The following is a 12,738-nucleotide window of genomic DNA, read 5'->3' as shown; positions in this document are numbered from 1 at the left end:
ACAGCAAGCACTCCATCAGCCCCATGTGTGCTTGCTGCAGCTGTCATTTGCAAACCAGCACTCAGGACACTCATCTTTAACCTTCTTTCTATACCTCTCCCCTCAACCTCTTGCTGTGCATCACTCGAACTGTGGAGGATCCACAGCCTCCTCCTCCTCCTGCACTCAACTCTTCTTTATAGTCCGCTCTGTCCTTTTCATCCCACAGATAGAAAGGAAGCTGTGTGCTGGTTTTATCCCGTATGGCAGTTCCTAAGCTAAGGTCTGTGGACTGTTTTGCCACCTGCTGAACCACCAGTGTGCAGACTCTGTGTTATGTGGTGTAGCTTTATTCAGATCTATCTAGACTGGGTTGCTGGATCCCGTTCTTTCCCTTGTGGTGAGGAAATGGCCATGAGACCAGAGAGAGAGAGGTGAGGAGCAAGAGGCAGGTCTGATGTTCTCCATGTAGGTATATTTTTCGTGTCTGCAGCAGCCCCTCTGGCTACGAGTTGAGGATACAGACACTTCCTCTCAACTGGTGAAGGGAGGGGAGATGTCTAGGCTCCCAGGTTGATGGTAGAAGATGGTGGTAACACCAGCATCAAAGCTGGTGCTTGGAGAAGTCTAGACAGACACAAGCCCAAGGAGCCAGGGTGGGGTGGGTGCTCCAATACAGGCTTTGCAACTGACTCACTGCCTGACCCTGAGCAAATCCTTCACCTTTCCACACCTCAGCTTCTCCATCAGTAAATTGGAGAGAGTGACACCGGATTCCCCTCTTGGGGCGTTGTGAAGGTGAATCACTGCAGCCCAAGATCCAATGACTTAAAATGAGCAATAGAGACTTATGCAATTGCTTTCCCAACAGACAGCCGTATTATTATCTAGGAAAAAGCTTGGGGAAGGGACAGTGATGCAACACTAGAAGAAGCGGAAGATTTTCGGAAGCAATAAATAATCAAAGTGTGGGTAAAGGCTGAAAGTCCCCAGTGCTGGAGCTTCTCTGTGCCAAGGCAGGAGTTGCCCTGTCACACCATTCATCTGGTCTCCAGGGATACACAATCTAAGCATAAAACAATTAAAGATGTGTCAGCAGCAGTAGGTATCCAAACACGCCCATGTCCCGCAGTAACTGGTGCACAGGGTACTGGTACCCATCCTGGTGGTTAGAAGTCCATGGGTCAGTAGAAGCAAACAAGGAAGAATGTAGCAGTAAAATTAACAAGGTGAGCCCTTAGAGCTTCTGGGTTCTCCTAGTACTGTGCGGACATAGAGAGATATCCATGCCCTTTGCATTGCCTTGCATGGGCATTCAAAGATGCTCTTTCACAGCACAAAAGCTCAAAGAAAGGACATCGCAAAAACTCATGCTTGACCTCTTAGTGGCAGTGCCAAAGCTATTGAAGCTCAAGCAAGGGACTTCTGCTGTCAACCATGGCATGATTCAGACATGAGGTTTCAAGAGTGCCTATGGTGAACTACAGTTCTCAATCCATACAGTGCCAAAAAACCAAGGCATTGAGGGGGGCAATGTAACACTTTAATTTACGGAAACTCCTGATTGCACAGAGCAAACTCAAAGAGGAAAGAAAGGTCAGCTCAGCAGGCAAGTCAGAGACATCGGTCTGTTGTGCATCTTCCATAGATCTCTATCTTTTCTTCCAATATCTTCTGGGACCAACAAATATGTCAGTATCTAGAATAAACCAAGATTTGAACCCATACCCTCTGACCCTGATCCAACAGAGCACTTGTCTGTAATGTTTTTCACTTTCTTATTCCTTTCCTTTCTCTCCTGCAGAACCATGCAACTCTCCACAAAAACCTCACTGTGCTCAGGCTGTTATTTCTAGACAAGATCCAAAACTAACAAACACCCAGGTTCCAAGTTTGCTGTTTGCGTTTCAGCCTTGCCGCTTGGCTCCCTCCCTCATCACTCCGCTCCAGCAGAAAGACACAGGTGAAACCTTAAAGGAAGAACTGATCCTTGGCTGCTCCCCTTCAGCTGTTTTCCTACCAACTCTTGTGAAACAAAATAAACTCAGGCTCATAAACTCCTTGGCTTCTGCAGGAGCCTACGAGCCTCCAGCAATGTAACTTTCCGATTAAAAACCAAGTTTAACAAAGCAATCAGACTTCTTCTCGAGCAGCCGAATGGATAAACCTGGACAAATGGGTTCCATATCTTGTCCAAGATGAATTGATTCACCCATCCCAAGATGGATGGTGCAATCCAATAAGGAGAAAAGTGTGAATCACACCAGTCTGTAATGAGTCATTCATTGCACTTGGTGGCTGGGTCACCTGGTGCAAGAGCCGTTATGCCAAGAGAGGTCACTGGGTCAAAGCATGATGGGATTCATCCTTGAGCAATATCCCTTTGGAAGATACCTCTGACCATCTCCTTCCCATGATCTACTCAATAGAGCAATACAGTGACATGTTCAGGGGATTTAATTAAATATAAAAATTATAGCTTGCCTGTCAAGGCAGGGTAGGAAGTGAGTGGGTAGGAAGTTTAGACGCTTTCTAAACCATTCTAGCTGGAGGGTTGAGTAGAGTGATTTCAACATCCTGCCTTCACTCTCCAGATTTACATAACCAGATGTCGTTTCATGTCTGGGTCTGCTTAGCCCTGCACCTTGAGTTAGAGAAATGGAGAAATTCTTCCAGGGAACCATGGTAGTCTACACAGCAAAGGGCTGTTGATGGCATCTGTGTTTGGAGAAATTTAAGGTGAAACTGCAATCCTAATTTAGGTTCCTCAGACATCTAAGAGAGGTCTGGAAGTTGGCAAACTGGGTTTGGACTTGAATTACAATACACTAATGGGAATAATATGTAAAATCCCTGAAAGCAGCTCTTCATGAAGTCCACTGCTTAGGACCAAATGCAGCAAAGGGTGACCCTGAGCTGAGTCTATACCTCATACCATTCAGAAGTATCTCATAGAGACACATCCCAATGTTACACTGGAACATGGGCTCACAGCCCGTTCCCGCTGGCAGTTCCTTGTCATGTCTGATTTCCTCCTCATCCCAAAGCTGCTCCCAGTTTACAGGAATAAACATTGTTCATCTGTAGAGAAGCCATTTTCCAGTTTAAGCAGTTGCATACCAGAATAACTACTGTACACTGGAAAAGCACCAATTGCTCCAGAAGAAAGCTTTTTAATAACACATCTGAAAGGAAAGCTATTATAAACAGCTCTCCTGAAATAGATTTTGGGCAGGAGCTTGTCCCATAAACTGCTCTGTGTAGACAGTCGTTCCCCTGAGAGCTGCAGAGCCAGTCCTGACTTGGAGACTCTGCTGCTGCTGCGCACCACAGCAGAGAGTTCAAAGACCCTGAAGGCAAAAGACACAGAAATTGGGCGAAACTCCATCAGCCCAAAGTGTGAGTCAGGAGCAATGACAAGAACTTTCCCTACCAGGTGAGGATGTGTCAAGAAATGGAAAGTGCCCCTGTTCTCCACCTAAATGCAGGTAGTCTCAGCACAGAGGTCCCTGCACAGAGAAATGATCACTTTAAGAGCAAAAAACACCTAGATGTCATGTTAGATGTTTACTCCATGTGATGACTTTAGCAGTATCTCTTTGTTGGCTATAAACGAAGCCTAAAACAACTAGCCCGTGTGGAAACAGATACACATAGTCAGTGTAACCCACCCCCAGTCACAAAGGAGGTGCAGACTTGCAAAATGCAAAGGTGTTTGTTCCATAGATGGGGTAAGATATTTGCAATAGGAGTAGGGAAGTCTTAATACTGTTCTGCAATTCACGACAGGGGCTCTCACTGCAATACCACATGAATTTCAGATCACCCATGCTCAAGAAAGACAAACTAAAAGAGGAAGAGGTGCAAAGAAATATCAGAAGGACAAGCAGGTGAATGGAGTCCCTTCATTCCAGTATGGGCCAAAAGTGCTCAAATGAGGTAATACATCGAACGCAAGGCCTATTTTGGATATACCGCTGTCAATAAGTACATCAGGAAGCAGAAGAACTGCTTGTGTTGGCACGAGTGCAACTAGGGATAAACCAACCATGGATAAGTTTAGAATGGAGAGTAGAAACCATAACATAGATGTTTTGTAGATATTTTCCAGTTCCAGGAAGATGTTTTCCTTTCCCAGGAGGGGCAAAGTATAGGAGGTTAAATCTGAAAGGAGGCATGGCGTTCACTGAAGCATTTAACTCTTCTCCCCCAATTTCTGTATCCTGACTCAATTCTGTACCCCCAAGTCTTGCATTCCCTCATATACTCTCCGCAAGGGAATTCCTACTAACCTGCACCCTCAGAGAAGAGAATCAGGCTCCTGAAGTGTAAAAGCATCTTGGATCCAAGCTAGACTCTTTGCCTCTTATGGCTTCAGGGCTGCCAAAGGACTTTAACTACCAGTTCATCTGGACGCTCCCTAGATCCACCTCTGCAAATGCAAAATGAGCTTGCCTATACTTGCCGTAAGTGACAACAGAGTCTGCTGTCCTCTTTGGGACATTCATTCCTTCAGTCGATTTTAAACCATCCTGAATCCTGAGGGAATTTCCTTGCTGGCCTATTTTTTTCTCCTGGGTAGTGTAAGTATTAAACATCATCCCTAAGCAAATAGGCATTAAGGAACTGCATTGTAATGGGCATTTCTGAGATTCCATAATGCGACAGGGATTTGGCATGGACAAGCCACCTGAGACAAGTGCCCGCGGCTGTGGAGATAACAGAGCTGTAAACAGGAGGGCTGGGCTGTGCAGTGGATGCAACACCCAACACCTAAAGAGGCACAAGCACCCACCTCCCAGTTCTCCATGAGTGTCCCTCTCCCAGAGAAAAGGACAGTGTGTGACAGCTCCTGCACAGACAGACATTAGCAAGCATGGGACATGAACTGGTTTGAGGCAATAGCCTTTAAACTGCTCTGGAGGCTTCAATGAAGGCTTGATATCATTGGGGAAAAGCAAAGAACTCAAATGCTGTTGTGATGAGAGCCACTGTCTTCTCCGCCCTCCTCTTCAATAGAGCTATATTGGTTGACTGACCCTGTAGCTGACCTGGAATATTCCATGGATAAAAAGCCAACATTCCTTTTGAAAAATGTCCTGGCCTCTTTTCCTTGGCCTGCCCAGAAGGAACAAAAGAAGGGATTTACACACTGGAAGCACTAAGAAGAGTCATCAAACGTAAATGTCAGATAGGATGTAGGAGATACTCAGAATTTCAGTCCTAAACTAGGACCACTGAAATGGGGCTAATTCTGTGCCCAGCAATATATCTATTAGTTCCCATGCGTGGACACAGGAAATCCAAGCCTTAATTTGCTTCATGACCCAAGGCATGAATGGGTTTTATCTTGAGAAACCCACTGTCTAATCAAAGTGTTTTGTGGAAGGAGAGGGGAGGGCATGGCAGGGACAATGCCTCCCCAGACAGGCAGCCCAACTCAGACCTCTCTAGTCATCCTGTACCCTTTACATCTGAAGGCAGGGATGGATCCTGAAAACAGCCAGGCCAGAAGCCACAGGAGCTGCCTTCCCTGGCACAGAATGGGGTCGGGGAACCAGGCAGACAGGAACAGATGCTTTCCCATGAGTCACCAGTGCACTTGTAAATAGCACTGGCAGCAGCTCCCAGTTCCAATCGCCTCCTCCTGGGGTCAGACACCCCTTTTCCCTTAGGCAAGGAAACCCCCAGCCCTGCCAGTGAGGGTAGGATGGGACCTCAAGAGCAGCACAGGGTGGAGGGAAGAATCGAGTGTACTGAAGGGACGAACAAGGGGTCCTCTCCCCTCCCCTATGGAGAGCCCTTGCATCCCTCTCCTTCTGGGATGCAGAGGTAATGGATCCCATGTTTCTTGCAGCCCCACATCTGCCAGATCCAGCCCTCACAGCAAATCCCAGTAGAGGAGTTCCACCCCCACCACAGCTCCTGTTCACTTCCAGCCTGGAGAAGAAGGAGCAACAGGAAGGTGACAAGAGCAGCAGTAGTAGTCAAATATACACAGAACGGAGAGGTTACCCCTCACAAGTCTGGCAGAAGCCTTGAGTCTCCCCATCGCAGGCACTTTGCTGCACCATTTGTTCCGTGGGGTGGTAAGGGAAGGACAATGCTGCCAAGGTGCCAAAATGCCCACCCTGTAGCAAGGTATCTTGCCACACACCCTGCTTGGGAAACCATTTCCCAGCAAAATCTGTCAATGGAAGTCTGCTGTGTGTGGTTGGGTCTTCACAGGTGGGTGCTCTGGATCCTCTGGGAACAGGGAGCATTTCATAGAATCATAGAATATAGAATGGTTTGGATTGGAAAGGACCTTAGGATTACCTAGTTCCAACACCCTGCCATGGGCAGGGACACATCACCCTAGACCATGTCACCCAAAGCTCTGTCCAACCTGGCCTTGAACACTGCCAGGGATGGGGCATTTGCCACTTCTCTGGGCAACCTGTTCCAGTGCCTCACAGTAAAGAACTTTTTTTTCACTTCTCCTGCTCTGCCTGTTAACCCAGACACTGGTGTACTCGTTTTTCAGCTCCAGGCTTGGGTTGTGAAACCCCCCCAGCCCCTACTGGGAGGTGCAGGTGATGGGTCTTTGATGTCTACCCCTGCTTCCCAAGCCCGCCGCTCAGACGTTGCACCCACCCCTCCTGCCACCACATCCTGCAGGAAGCCCACAGAGACCTGAATCAGACTTGGGCTGGGCAACTGGAGTCAGCAAATTGGATACCTATTACTGAAAGGCGAGATAAGATCACTTACACTCATGCTGTTTGTGGCTTGGGGAGTATCTATTGCAGGCACCCATCTGGGGCATCCACTTAGCCTTACAAACCCTTGCAAAGAGGCACCAACCTTGGCTCCACACATGTTCTCCCCTCCCTCCCACAACAAATACACTTAGCTGGCAGAAATGACGGTGAGTGGATGGAGGGAGTGGGGCTTGGCATGGCCATTGTGCCATTCATTCATCCCTCCACCTGGCACGTTGGCAATGACAAGGGAAGAGTGCAGGGGCAGAGAAAACCTGGTGGGATAGATACACCAGTGCAGACCACTGGGGAGGAATAAGACATGCCAGACATTTGTGGGAGGTTTCTACAAGGAATGTGCCAGGAAGACTTGGCCCAAAGACAAAGGGAAGACTTTGGCTGCTGCCAAAGACATCACGGGAAATCACAACTCAAGCTTATTATTAACCTCTACAGCAAACTTCCTGCCTTGCTTCTCCAAATGTGTGTGAGGAGGAGGAGAAGCAGCAGGCTTCCTCAGGTGGGGTCTGCTAATCCAGCAATTTGAGACCCCCAAGAGGCAGAGCTATGTCATTCACATGTCCACTGCTGGAACAGGTGGCTTTGCAGCATAAAGCAGAGCACCCTGCGGCTCTACCAGTGGGCATCCCTAATGCCAAGTGGACAGGCACCAAGGTGTAAGGGTGGTGGCTGAGCTCAGCAGGCCTCCAGGCACTGGCTGTCTGGAGCCAGCTCATGTGGAAAGCCAGGAAACTGCTGGGGTTTCAGCCAAGGGCCATGGGCTCTGAGCAGCCCACAGGGATCCAGACACAGGAGGTGTGAGAGGGCAAAGCTGTAACAGAGGGAATCACCTTGGTGGTGGTGGGACCTGCTTCTGGGACTACAGCCCCTTGCTTGTGTGTCTTACATTGTTCCCAGGAGTGGCCGCAGCAGCCCATCTTGACTCCTTCAGAAATGGGCCAAGACTCTTTGTTCAGACTCTGAACTCTGTGTTCAGCCAAGAGACAAGAGGTCTGCAGTAGTGTGTACCCATGGATTGTAAGCCATGATAACCAGACTGGAGACACGAGTACCCCTCATATGGGACATATCTTCCACAAAGGCCCATGTTGCAGAGGTGGCATCAGGACTGCACACCAGCAGTGCCTCAGGAAGCTAAACTCAGGCTAAACAGCTTGATGGGTTACTTCAAGTTGGACGACAGAAAAGCCCTGTTGACAGCAGCCCAGGAATCAGGACAAATTGCTAGTAACTCTTCCAGAGGCCCCATATCTAGAAAGGAATTAATCTTTGCTTGCTGAAATGGAGTTTCGTCAGAGGCCAGGGAGGAATGCTGCACCCTTGACACCAGCCCTGATCGCTTTCTGCACATTACCATTTACCATACGGTGCTTCAGAGATGTTTCTGGAATGTGCAGTGCCCTGAGGATGACTCTGGGCTGTGAAATTCTAAACCAGCTCATGGACCTCCATGGTAAATGATCACATCTGTCATTATAACCTCCAGCTGCTGGAGCTGTTCAACTCAGGTCGCTGTTTTCTCTTTCCTCGCTATTGTTTTTGCTGCTTCGTAAAGAGGCAACTTTCCATCCTTGTGCCTGGGACAATGCATCACTCAACGGATGTGCTCCCAACCAACACCTTAAGGTTGTTGTTAACTTACATAACAAGGAATGCTGGGCTAAATCGTTTGTGTGTGTAAATTGGTGTGTCTTCAGCTTTCAGCAGTAGCGAACTGGGCTCCTAGAACTTGGTTGCCCTGGGTCCCAGGATGCTCCCCAGCTTGCGTTCTGCATCACGGGCTGTGAGCAACACTACAAGTGGTTTAAGACATGTCTGGGCTCCGCTCTAGCATGTCTAAGAGCTCTGGTCACTGCCTGGGATTATACTTCAGGTATTGCCTCCTTTCATGGGAAAGAAGGTGGAGAAAAGCAGACTTTTGTTGTACCAAAGCTGACTTTTGCTGGCTACAAATTTTAGCTGCAATAATGTTCAAAGATCCCTGCTCAGGACTCTGCATGGACATAAAACGCACTTCTTAGTGCTGAGATTTCCAACAATAATGATGTTCTGGTTCTGTGTCCCCGTATACCACCAGAACTGTGAATGCATGTAATTGCAAGAGCTAGACAGCCAGCACAGACCCCTGCTGTCCTGAGGCTTCTCCGGCCACCCGGACCAGCTTTTGAAAGGCTATAGCAGTGAAAAGGTTGTCACTGTAATGTCTAACCTCTCACTGAAATGTACTATCTGACATAGTAGATATCCATTAGTTGGAGGTTTGCTGGAGAGCGTGGAGAAGAGGGAAAGGGGACCTCGCATGATGGCAGGTGAACAAGACAGGAGTATCTGCAACTAGCCCTGATGAGTGCAGGGCTCTGGGCTTTCAGGTTTTTTGCTTTTTTTGAAGCATGTTAAAAAGTTAGACAGTGAAGACAGCACCAGGAACCTCACCTGAGGGCTAAAGCAAATAGCCTTTGCAGGGAGAAACTGAGAGTTCAGCATGTTCAGCCTTTCAGAGAGAAGATGGAAAGGCAATGTGATTACAGGGTATGAATACCACTGTGGGGAGAAAAATACAAGGTCTTTAATTTCCAGCAGAAAGGCATGTCAGGCCAAATGGCTTTTAGCCTTCAGCCGGGCAAATACAAATGAGAAGCCCAGGCTCAGGGATTCGCGCTTCCCCACTGCAGTGCTGGCTATCCTGGGGCAAGCAGGCTGGGGGGCTCAGGAGGGGGGTGTCTATTGGGATAAACAGAAGACACCAGTGCAAAGAGCTGGAAGATCCTTCTAGCTGCCCATTGACTGTGGGTGCTGCTGCTCCAGAGCATGCTCTGTCACGTCGCCCTTCAAAAAGAGCATACACAACAGTGGAAAGAGAGAGACGCGATCAGAAGTGATTTGCTAGCCTGAGGCTTAGCCAGGCTGAAGCTGTGCTGCACTACTCATGTTGTGTGGCATCCTTGAGCTCCAGGGATACAGAGCCAAGCCAGAATAATTAATTGTGCAACACCTTTATGACTGGGAAACCTGCCTCCCCTCCCTTATATAATGGCAGTGCCCGGGGGAGAGTCATCTCTTGCTGACTGCAGAGCTGCATGGCACCGAGCCACCCCCCGAGACAGGGGACACTCACTGCCCCAGCACAGGGCATGGGCACCCCAGGTCCCCTTGTGTGAATGACAGGATGCCTTTTTAGGGTCATGCACTGGGATGAGAGACACTTCTCTGATCCCACAAGGAGATGAGAAATATGCTTAAACACCCTGTCAAGCCCAAAACAAGAATTTCAACCAACCCAGCAGGTCTGGCTGATTTTTCTCCTTACCCCCTACACTGCAGGCTCCTACAGTCATCTCCCACTCACCCTCCCTTCGCGCCAGTCATTTTCCCTGGGACACGGCAAGGCTGCCCACATTAGGAGGCTGCAGCCACACAAACACACCCCATGCTCTCCCCGTGGCACAGCCGGTGCCCAGCGCCACACGCACGCACCAGCACACAAGTCGCACCAGAGCTGCCCTCCTCCTCCATGCCTGGGCACACACATGGCAGGGATACTGGTCCCCCTGCCTGCTTAGAGCAGGGGTAAAACAGGAGAAATACCCTGGACAAGGCAGGGAGAGGTGGGTCCCAAGCAATGCCAGCACTGCAAGGATGTGATTGGGATGTGCTAGGTGCTCAAATGCCCACTTGGCATGGGCAGCAGAGGGACCTGTCACAGAGCAAGCACTTTTGGGCAAAGGGTCTGGGGTTGTTTTTGCCTGTGTGGCCCAAACATCTGCCTGCACAAGTGATTCTGCAGTGCCTTATCAGCACAGCTGCCAGTACAGCCTGTTGCTCTGCTCCCAAGCTTGCCCATAGAATTGCCAAACAGCCACTGCTGGGGGTTGGACGTTTTCTGCCTTGTTTGTTCACCTCAAGCATATATATGCTCTCTCTGTTAATTTCCAGCTCACCCAGAAGTAGGCTAGTAACAAATCTATGCTTTTGCCCATCTTAAAACTATAATTGGAAAAATTCTGGTGTACCTGCCTTGAGTCTGGGACTTGAGATATGGTCGGGAGGCAAAGATGTATGTAAGTGCTTTTGCCCACTGGTGAAAATCCACTCCAGTGTGGTCAGGTGCTGCTCAGGTGACCTCAGCAGAGACTTGGCAGATTTTTGCTCAGGAGACTCCCTTGAAATCATGAAATTCATCCACCTCTTTACTGAAAATTCCTACAGCTGCTATAGAAGGCAAGAACACTCACCCCACCATTTGCACAGAGGCAATGGGTCTGTTCGCTCGGGCTCCTGATGGCCTCACGGCAGGAGGCGGGCTTCAGCAATGAAAACCAGGGACTGACAACCTTCGTGGCCATGCTCTTCTCCATGAGATGGTGTCTAGGAGGAAAGAGGATTATCTGAGAGGCAGCAAACCCAGATTGGGGTTGAGGAGCAAGTACACCACGAAATGAACACTAGTGACAACAGGACTGGGGAGGTCGAGGGCAGCTCTGGTATTTAGAGACGGATGCAAGGCAAGGAGATAGAAAGGAAAGGGATGGGGACTAGGATGGGATTTGGAGTGTAATGCCAGGGAAAGCCTTTCTTGGAGAGACAAACTCATGGTTCCCCAAAGAGAAACCAAGACACACAAGAAGGTGGAAGGACCCAGTGGTGGCTGGACCGTTGACAGGGGCTGCCAGCCTGTGGAGGACATGGGAAGGGACCCGAGGCAGATGGGAGGGCTGCAGAGAGACCTGGCTTTGGTGACACAGCATGTGCAAAAGGGGCCAGGGAGGAGGCGTGTGTGCAGCTGATAGGGGACTCAGCAGCAGAGGGTCTGGGACCAGCAAGTTGTGCACAGAGGTGTTTTAAACTGAGACCTTAAACTGGGAGGTGAGACACAGCAGATAAAGGGTCTGCCGTTAAGAAAGGGAGGTGGGGGGTGTCCCCGCAGAAAGGAAAGAGTCAGGGAACAGGCACTAATTTATAGCTTAATGGGCTGGGAGACTTGAACTGGACAGGGGCATGTGGAGGAGGGCAAAACGACTGGGGTGGGAAGGAGGAGATGCTCCAAAAAGGAATGAATTGAGCAAAATGAGCATGTATCAACCGCAAAGGCTCTGGTGCTGAGTCCCAAGAGAGCCATGAGCCTCATCCTGTTCTCTGCTGTCAGCAAATACTCATTAAGACCTTCAGGCAAAGCGTGTTTCAACCCCACACACCTTGAAAGATCAGGACCTTCTTCTGATCAGTTATCCTGGGCTGCTTCTGCTCCGGTAGAAGGGGAGAGGGTGTAATGAATCATAAGGACTGAGAAAGACCTGGGTTTTTAACCATAGAGCACTACTCCAGATGCATGAATTAAAAGAAGTTTGTCAAAGCTTTCAAGTCCAGCCCTCCATCAGAAAGAGCCAGCCTGAAATTCACCCATACGGCCTTGGTTTAAAAAACCCCTCTGAGTTTACACATGAAGATACACTCCACACTATATTTCCCTCCTTTGGGGTGAGCATTCTCTTGCATCTTCTGTTTTCCTCTTGTCGTTCCTCACTTGCCTTCAAACAGTCCAACTCCACTCTAAAGGACTATTATGATCTTGGCTTTCCCAGGTCAGTCACTACCCTCCAGTTGAAGCAGTTCATCCAGGTCCCTTCACTCCTTGGGATGGGAGCATGGGAAGGAGGCATTACCCCTTCTTCAGCTCAGACAGAATAAAATAGGTCCCCCATTTCATGCTCCCCAGGTCCGTTGTATCAGAGGACTCAGTACTGTACATTTGAGCCCAGCTGGCATTAATAACCAGCATTGTACACTGACAGTAAGACTATTAACATAAATTGCTGTCAGTTGAACCCTCTTGGAAGAGGTCAGTCGCATAAGTCATTAGTGAGCAAGGTTAATTCTTGGGGAAGATGACAGAGCCTGCCCACAGCATGCAGGTTCCCTGGCATATGCCTCTCTCTGGCTGAGATTGCCAAGATGCCCAGGAGTTAATGGAGGAGAAAGCAGATCTACTCAGTTATTG

The 12,738-nt window shown here is 49.0% G+C and overlaps 1 long non-coding RNA gene across 1 annotated transcript; it reads left to right on the top strand.

Annotated features, from left to right (window-relative positions):
• The first annotated feature begins 420 nt into the window (after positions 1–420).
• On the top strand, positions 421–12,476 carry LOC115600631. Its single transcript, XR_003989089.1, has 3 exons — positions 421–431; positions 3,907–3,918; positions 12,224–12,476. It is a non-coding gene; the product is annotated as an uncharacterized LOC115600631 (long non-coding RNA).
• Positions 12,477–12,738: the final 262 nt, after the last annotated feature.

The sequence above is a fragment of the Strigops habroptila genome, chromosome Z (assembly GCF_004027225.2).
Source record: "Strigops habroptila isolate Jane chromosome Z, bStrHab1.2.pri, whole genome shotgun sequence".
In the NCBI taxonomy this organism is placed as follows: Eukaryota; Metazoa; Chordata; class Aves; order Psittaciformes; family Psittacidae; genus Strigops; species Strigops habroptila.
This window is presented reverse-complemented; position numbering and strand designations above follow the sequence as displayed.